General features: G+C 41.5%; 1 pseudogene; it reads right to left on the reverse strand.

The window, feature by feature from the left end:
• LOC118584891 lies at positions 1–2,288 on the reverse strand (annotated as a pseudogene).
• Positions 2,289–6,639: the final 4,351 nt, after the last annotated feature.

The raw sequence follows: 6,639 nt of genomic DNA on the forward strand, positions 1-6,639 counted from the left end.
TCACAGCCCATGTATCTTGTCAGACTCAATGAATGGAGACACATCCTCTAAAGAAGGCCACCAAGAGAGCAGGAAGCCTTCTACAATGGTTCTGAACCATGGGGTGATCTTCTCTTCTCCACAGGCTCCCCTGCCCAATAGCTCCTGCACATCCTCCTGGCTCATGTAGTGGTAGCTTCTCACTTCCCTGGTATCTGGGTTCAGCATGAGGTCTTCCTCACCAACAGAAGATAGCCAATCTCGTGGTCTCCCCAGATACCATCAGAAGGACTCTTGTGATATATTCGATTCATAAAAATTATGTCCTTTATGGGAATCTGCGTAAAAATTAATACAGTATTAATTCACTAGAGATAGAGAAAATTAGAATTTAGATAGAAAAAAGTTCATTCCTTTTCACAGAGTGCCACACAAGCATTTGAGCTTTAAGTAGATATTAGGTAGACCATATCAAAGGGGCACAATTCCATGGTGTTTTCATTTTTCATTCACAATGAAGACCACATGTATACAGGACATGAGGCTAAAATAAACACAGATCTGTGCATTAGGGCATACAGCAGTGTGAAAGATTTCTTTTGAAAATGGAAATGAGAAACACTTGAGCTCCGGTATAGTGATTTGTTTCACAGCCTGTGTGTGGGCCAGATTTGAGGCATTTCCACAGGAAAACTATTTCTTATACAAGGCAGAAGCCATGTTAGTCCAGCAGCCACCCCTAAGTGCTAACATTTTGATGGATGAAATTGACAGTACTGTCACATGACACTGTAACTATGAAACAGATCTCTGAGCACATGGAACGCTTCATGGAGCCTCGTATTGGAGTGATTGAGTACCTGCTCCTGGGGGATGCCCAGTTCAGCCTGCAGACGTCTCAAGGCTGCCCTCCTCACTCCCAGAGCATCTTTCTCTTCCAGCTCATCAGGCATGTATAAAGGGTGACTAGAACAGGAGTCTGTAAAATGTCCTGGGGGAAAATGTACAACATGCTACTTTACTGAGAGTGCCCTTTTACTAAATAGGGGTCAGTTTCCTTCCTGGCCATATTTAGTATATAAAGTAGATCCAACTGACTTATCAGTATCAGTTCTATTAGACAGATGTTAGAATATAAAATACCACAATTCAATTCCAGTTGCAAAATGCTTGTAATTTAGTGTCCTTGTATCTTCATTTGGAGTGGGGCTGATGAGCTCCAGAGGGAGGGAGGAGGGAGAGAGAATATGAACGCTCTGATAGGTTTGCTTATTCGTCGTTTCAGACTCCCAAACCCTAAGTTGGAATCTGGTGCTCCCTGGATTTCACCTGGGTGGCTCACCGGGAAACGTGCACTTGGCATCTGCTCTCTTCTGGACCCAGAGCTGGGTTTTTTGTGTTGAAGAGGACGACACTGAAGCCTCGGTGTAGCAGGCCTGCAAATGGTCTGTACATGAGTTAGGGCCACACTTAAGCCAACATGGAGCCTGCATCAGCATTCCCTTCGAGAGAGTAGCTGGTGCTCATGCCTGGGATAGAATCTATACCAGTTGCTTAGCATTTGGTGATGTTCAGTATTCGTTTACCCACAGTAATACTGCAAGTAAGTACTGCAGTTTTCCTCCACTTGTAAACATACAAACTAAAGGGCCAAGAAGTAAAGTAAGCCATGCTAGCTAGCACAATTCTAAGTCTTAGACCCTCCTGTGTTTCTGAACCTATGGTCTGGAAACAATTGTAGTTACTTTTGCCACCCTGTGCAGGAGTATGGATGACCCAGTAGCAAAGAGTGACTGCTTATGTCCTGGAAGTTGTTACACATGAGGCACGGAGAGTGCCTCACAATGAAGTGCCTCCCCTACTCCCTTTCCTGGAGTCTAGGTATCACTGTATAGACAGGCCAGGAACTGGCTAGGTGGAACAGGCTGGCTTTGAATTCAGAGATACTTGCCTCTGCCTCTATACCTGGGATTAAAGGTGTTTGCAGCCACCCCCAGCTTGGCTGCAGTTCCTGACTCTCCCAGCCCATTTCAAGGTAGCAATCCCAATCTGTATTACCCAACCCACTGAAGCAGTGGCACACTTTGGGCACTTGCCTCCCCACTCCCTTGTTCAGAGAGTGATGGCATCAGGCCTGGATGCTTAAGGCCTCCTCTTTCCAGCTCACCCTTCTCAATGTTTTCCATCAGGTGGCAGTTCTTCTTGGTTTCAGCTCCAATGATCTGATCCTGCTTGTCAATGACAATGCACATCTCCTCCAGACGTTTTAGCTGGAGTTCATCAAGGGGTGTTTTGCTTGCCTGGAACATTTCTGTAAACACAAATGTACTCTTTCCTAGACAGCAGAAGGGAAAAGAAAGGCAGGTAAGTGTCTCCAATATCCATGACAGAAGTTGCACAAAAATTGAAATATAGTGGTTGTGTGGAGAAGCATGAAGGTTTTAATCATCAGACAGACAGTGAGCTACTGGCAACTTGAAGCATGCTGACAAGTCTTGAGTTTTATTCCTTAATGGTTTTTAAATCCATGTGTTGAAGGAACAGTCTTCTGAGATGAAGCCAATGATGAACCTGCCCTGTCCTGTCCAATCTTAACAGAGGCATTTTCTCAGTTGAGAGTCCCTTTTTAAGAATGACTGTAGTTTGTGACAAAACCAACTAGAACAGTTGACTCCTAGTCAACTTGGCACAACCTTTCCTTTCTTCTTTGTTCCCAAGATGTCACATTGATATAAATATCACAATAAAGCACATTCCAGCTTTTAAAAGTGAAAAACTCAAAACACTTTAAAAATTCAGTCTCTTAAAAATATTCAAAGTACCTCTCTAAACTCCAAAGTCTCTCTAAAACTCCTGACCCTTTCAATATTCAAAGTCTCACCTGTGGACTCCTGTAAAATGGGAAAAAAAATTTTACTTTTTATTTTTGAGATTAATATGATTAGTATAGGAAGGTTTGGAGTGAGAAAAGGGAAAGGAGAAATGTTTCAATTTCATGGCCTGTTTTTCATTTTTATTGTATGAATATATGCATATGTATATATATATATTCCTAAATATAATCTGCTCAGTCCATATAATATTAGTTGTATGTATGTTTTCATGGCTGATCATTGGTATTTAATCACCAATTGGTGTGCCATGTCTGTGTCTTCCTTTAATTCATCATTTTTCATACGATACTTGCCTTGTCACAAAAGAAGTCAGGGAATATGTAGAAATGGAGAAATCAAAAGCACTGGGGCTGGGGATATAGTTCGGTGGTAGAGCAGTTGTTTAACATGAGCAAGGTCGTGGGACTAGTCTCCAGTACTGCAAAGTACATAAATATTCCAACAAGCACTACTGTAACTCAACTCCTAGTAGAAGGTGATTTTTCCCCTCTTTGGTTTTTTTGAGACAAAGTTTCTCTATGTAGCTTTGGCTGTCATGGAACACACTATGTAGACCAGGCTGGCCTCAAACCCAGAGATCTGCCTGCCTCTGCCTCTCAATTGCTGGGATTGAAGGTGTGCGCCACCACTGTCCAGCCTAATAGAAGGTTTACTATGCTAAGGAAGCCGGGAGATAAGAGTGCTTGGGTTAGATAAATACAGCACTGATAGCAAAGTTCTGAAATACCAGCTACAAAGTTGGGCACAGACAGAAGCTCTCACCTCTGATGATGGGTCTTATGCAGCCTCTGAAACCTGGAAGTGGAGATGGGCTGTCTCCTCTCTGCTGCTGCCCTATATATGCTGGGCGTTCTCTTTGAAGATCTTTTCAAATTTGGCTGTGTGACAAAATACTGCTGGAGGGTGTGCTTGCCTTATGCATCAGCAAAAAATGATGAATAACAATGTCATGTGTGCAATTTTATTCCTGGAGTCCATGCATTGAATACTCCAGTGTGGTTGATCTTTTGTGAAATCTCTGAGGCCTACCTAAATGAACATCACTATAGAACAATCCAATAAGAGAGTCTTGATTGTATTAAAAACCAAAACAACAAAATAAAAAGTTGGGTTAGCAATTTGAATCATTAGTTATATGTCTAGAATGGAGTAATAGAGAAAAACACTATGATCAGGAAATACTTTTCATCTCAAATATGATTAGTTCAAATAGAGAAAATAAAATTGGAAGTAAATTTAAAAACAAGGTGACAGAGCAGAACTGTCTGGAGCAGACAGTATGGTGGCCAACTGCACTGCTCAATAGGGACATGCATGTCCATATGCTTTTCTCCTAGTTCCTGGTATATGATGTACCCTCACTTATGCAGCCTTCTGAGATTCTGATGTGACTCTTCCTCACACTTCAGATGCGGGGAACTCTCTAGAAAAGATTTTTAACTGAGGTAAAGGATATCCCACCTACCACAAAGGGTCAAATTAGAATCTGTACAAAAAAGTACTGCACGGAAACATGGGATTGGCCTGGCCTAGCTACCTTGGGAGGCATGTGTCATAGGTTTTTCAGGTTACAGTCAGTGGCTCCTGGTGTACTGTGTACCTTCCAGTTCCTGAGAGATTGATGAATTCCCTCAGGCGGTGAAGCAATCAGGGCACTTTGTGTTTCTCTGTTTTCTAGGAAGTCAAGGGAACATGGAAATCTGACAGGACAATTGGTCATGAGCATTACTCTTGTGTACCTTGCTTAACTTGCAAAAGTCGTTGTCTCCGGGCAACTACAACTGTATTGATCCTGGCAATTGCTACTATATTCTGTTTCTGATAAGGGTATTAAAAAAAAAAAGGTCTGATTGCTCTCATTAAAATTTTCACCGCCTCGGTCTTGCCATGTCCCCTCAAACCAGCTTGGTTTAATTCCTTGACTGGCCATATCAGGTAATCTTGGATTGGTAAGTAAGCATGGGACAGGCCCCAGTTCATGTGGATTATGAATCCTTGACTTCATTATGATCCATTTTGTTTGGGCTTGGTATGTAGTCTAGTTGGTTAAGTGATTGTCTAGTGTGCTTGAAGCTCTGGGTTTGGTGCCCAGCACTGTGTAAGATCAGGTATGTTGGTGAACCCCTAAAATCTCAGCACTTGGGAGGTAGAGACAGGAGTATTAGAAATTCAAGGTTATCCTCCGCTACATAGTGAGTTTGGTGCCAGTCTGGGCTATATGAGACCTTCTTCATAACTATCTAAATAACTAAATAAAGGGGGAAAATTGATCCCTTGTTCTTGTTTCATGTTTGGGTGGCTGTAGAGTCCTCTGATGGGTGAAGTGTACTCGAATATTTATGTAACAGGATTACCCAGACTTGAGTTCATTTTTCTATCCCTTCTGCTCCAAACCGCCATAAAAAATTATGAACAAATATAAATACAGCACACAAGAGATTTTTTAAAAAAAATCAATTATCAAATGATACAAATGAGTGCCTCCAACAAGAGGGTCAGCTATCAAATGTTTCCTGGCTTATTTTTGCCCCTACCTCTTGTGCTGAAATTACAGGTGTATTCCAACTTCTCTGGTTTATGCAGGGATGAGAATAGAATCCAGGGATTCATGCATGCCAGGCAAGCTGCCTACAAACTGAGATGTATCTCCACCACTCCTTTATCTTTTTGGGGGGGGGGGCTTTATTTTTTAAGATTTATAGATTTTTATATTATATTTATCTTAAGTTTTGCCTACATGTGCATGTATATTGTGCAGTACCCACAGAGGCCAAAAGATGGTGTTGGATCCCCTGGAATTGCCATGTGGGTGCTGGAAATTGGACCCAGGTCAGTTGAAGAGCAGCCACTGCTCTTAATTGCTAAGCCATCTCTTCTGTCTATTTAATTTCTATTTTTGAGACATTTCAAGAGGATAACCTTGAATTTCTAATACTCCTGTCTCTACCTCCCAAGTGCTGAGATTATAGAGGTTCACCAATATACCTGATCTTACACAGTGCTGGGCACCAAACCCAGAGCTTCACTATATAGCCTACGCTGGCCTCATATGCACTATGTAGCCTGGGCTAATCTTGGACTTGGCTTTCTGAGTGCTAGGATTGACGACATGTGTCACCTTTCTTGGTTTAAATTATTTTTTATATTTTCTATAATTTTCTTTTCCCACTGTATTCTGATGCAGCCCCTCTTTGTGATGTTCCATTTGAATAAATTTAACCTCCTCCCCATTTTCTCACCAAACATCTGTTGTTCCACTAAACATCTAAGCTATCATTTTCTTTCAACAATTATATTTTCAGACCTAGCATCTAATATGTAATGGTTCATCAAGTAAACAGGGGATGCACCTTAACTAGGCTTTGTTTTGTTTCATGTTTTGAGATTAGACTGTCCTCAAACTCACTGTATAGCTGAGGCTGACCTTGCTTTTCCTGTCTCTACTATCCTAGTGTAACCATGCGCACTGTTCCCATTATTATGGGCTATAGATGAACAATAAATATTTTTCAGTTTACCTAGCCCAAATATGGGGCCTGTTACATGGCCATGACTCAGCAGCCAGTTCTAGAAAAGGAATGCTGATTTGAACTGGTCAGATTTAAACTCTCAACTTGTGAGTGGGTCATTGTCCTTGGGGGACTCTGCTATCAAAGAGAAAACACTGCATGAACTTATTTATACCAAGATTTTTAAATGTCTTCTAATTTTTTTTTTATGTGTATAGGTGCTTTGCCTGGATGTGTGTCTGTGCACCATGTGTATG

This window comes from Onychomys torridus, chromosome 5 (genome assembly GCF_903995425.1).
Source record: "Onychomys torridus chromosome 5, mOncTor1.1, whole genome shotgun sequence".
Lineage (NCBI taxonomy): Eukaryota > Metazoa > Chordata > Mammalia > Rodentia > Cricetidae > Onychomys > Onychomys torridus.